The sequence below is a fragment of the Trifolium pratense genome, linkage group LG6 (genome assembly GCF_020283565.1).
Source record: "Trifolium pratense cultivar HEN17-A07 linkage group LG6, ARS_RC_1.1, whole genome shotgun sequence".
Lineage (NCBI taxonomy): Eukaryota > Viridiplantae > Streptophyta > Magnoliopsida > Fabales > Fabaceae > Trifolium > Trifolium pratense.
This window is the reverse complement of record NC_060064.1, coordinates 5556660-5558924: the sequence shown is the minus strand read 5'-3', so window position 1 is coordinate 5558924 and position 2265 is coordinate 5556660. Positions and strand designations below refer to the sequence as shown.

Below are 2265 nucleotides of genomic sequence, written 5' to 3'. Positions count from 1 at the left end.
ACGGAATTTCGGGACGGAAAAATTTTCGGTCTCAAAATTATATGATTGGGACGGAATTTGCGACATATTTTCGTCACAGGTGATTTTATAAACATTAATTAATTATTATGGGACGGAATGTAATTTCAGTCGCTACTTTGGGACAGAATATATTATTCCGTCACCAATTTGTGGAAATGGTTCCATCATTGAGAGAAATTCTTTTAATTTCACACGTTATTTTCTTTACCCTCAAATGAGAGAAACAAAAAACTCAAACCTCTTTCTATGCTCTCTCGTCGGCCAGACCTTTTCGATCCAGATCCCGCCACCACTCAACCAGATCGGAGATAAAGACACACTTTTCGAGCTCCCCATAGCGAGATCTATTTTTTGAGAGGAGCAACTATGTCGTCTGCCTCTCCACTGTTGTGGTGAGAGTATTTCCCACCCTCTTCAGTTTTTCTTCTTCCTCTTTTATTTTTTTGTTTTTTTTCCTTCTTTGTATATATTGAGTCACTTCATTCTCTACCATTATCATTTTATTCAGAAATAGTTTTGGTGGAACCACTATGTTGGAACTCTACAGCCGCCGTGGTACGATCTACTTCAAAGGTGAGTCTTCTATTTTGCTCAGTTTATACTTCAAACCTAAAAAAAAACTCATTTTTCTTTTAAAACCCTAAATTATTTTTCATCCAAAAAGTACTCGCCGTTTAGATCTATTGTTGTCTTAATTTTGAAAAAATTTCTTACTTTCCCAGTTTTATTTTAAAATATAGAAGTCCTCATTTTTATTTGAAGTCCATATTCCTTGTTTTCTACTATAAAACCCATAATGTTAAATCAATTTTAGAAATATCGTTAGCTACAATCTCAGTGGCAGTGCATGCTTAGTTTGTTGGTTTTAATTATTTTTGAGAAAATCCATGTTTTATTTATTTTCCAAGTCACAGTGGAAGATGATAGAAAATAGAGAAAATGTAATGAATCATTGAGGTGGATATTGATTTACATTATAAATTACAATTACCATGAGGTTGAACTCTTGACTTATAATTCCAGGTGCATGTAACAATCTTGTAAGATGATGTGGTTGATATATTAGCTCTGTTTAATATAACCAAGTACTTTAACAAGTTTTTGTTTCACTTTGACTGTCTTTAACTTCTCTTTAACTTCTCTTTAACAAGTTTTTGTCTTTAACCATATGGCATTACCATGTGAATTCCAATATTGGTAAAGTTGATCATAATAATAAGGTGATTGGTGTGGAAGCTATAGTAATTGATGGATCCATTTTTATCTCTCACTAGGGATCAATCCTCAAGTTACTGAAATGATGCAAAGAAGGGCCATTGACATCTAACTAGTTGACTATTTCTATGGTGCAAAAGAAGGGCCATTGACACAACTTGAGAACATAATATGAACAATAGATAATATGTTAGGTATGACACTATGTGATATGTGATTGCAACTTCATGTTACATCTTTCTTTCTTAGTATGCATACTTGTTAATTTGTTGGAGATTTCTTTTGAACTTGTTGAGATAGGCCACTTAGTATATAGTCAATTGATGTTTTTTAGTTTTTTGTTTACAGGAAAATTTTCTTAAGCTATGTTCACAACTTAAATCTCTACCTCAACATTATGAGTTTGGTGATGAATGAGTACTTTCTCAAGCCTATTGATTATGATGCATTGCATAAGGATTGGAAACATGTGTCCATGCCTCCAAGATAATAGTGATGACTTTGTACTTACAATCTTCAAAATTAATATAAGTTTTAGTCTTTTGAATGTATTTTTAGAATTTGGATTATGTATATTATGTTTATAATTGTATCAGACAAATATGTAATTGCTTATTAGTTGAATAAAAATTGATGATCATTACATTATGAATTTATATTATTGATTAGTAATTACTTTTATCAGAATGCATTAGAATTGGACAAGAAATTGAGCAAGATTTTGCAGCACAGTATTGAGACGGAATTTTAAAATATGCCACTAAATTGGGACGGAATTGTATAATCCGTCACAACATTTTATCATTTTTCCGTCCCGAATTCTGTCCCAACATTGCGACAGATTGGAAAATTCCGTCCCCCAGACATTGCGACGAGCGGAAATGCGACGAAATTCTTGATGTCGCAAATTCCGTCCCAAAATTATTTCGGGACGGAAATTTCAACTGTTGTGCGACGGATTTTTCCGTCCCAAATGAATTTTTTTCTAGTAGTGATTTGACTTTAGGATTTTTTTTTTCTTAAAGGATC

General features: G+C 32.7%; 1 long non-coding RNA gene across 1 annotated transcript; it reads left to right on the top strand.

Moving 5' to 3' along the window:
• Positions 1–93: 93 nt before the first annotated feature.
• On the top strand, positions 94–1888 carry LOC123890322. Its single transcript, XR_006802822.1, has 4 exons — positions 94–413; positions 530–594; positions 1296–1430; positions 1585–1888. It is a non-coding gene; the product is annotated as an uncharacterized LOC123890322 (long non-coding RNA).
• Positions 1889–2265: the final 377 nt, after the last annotated feature.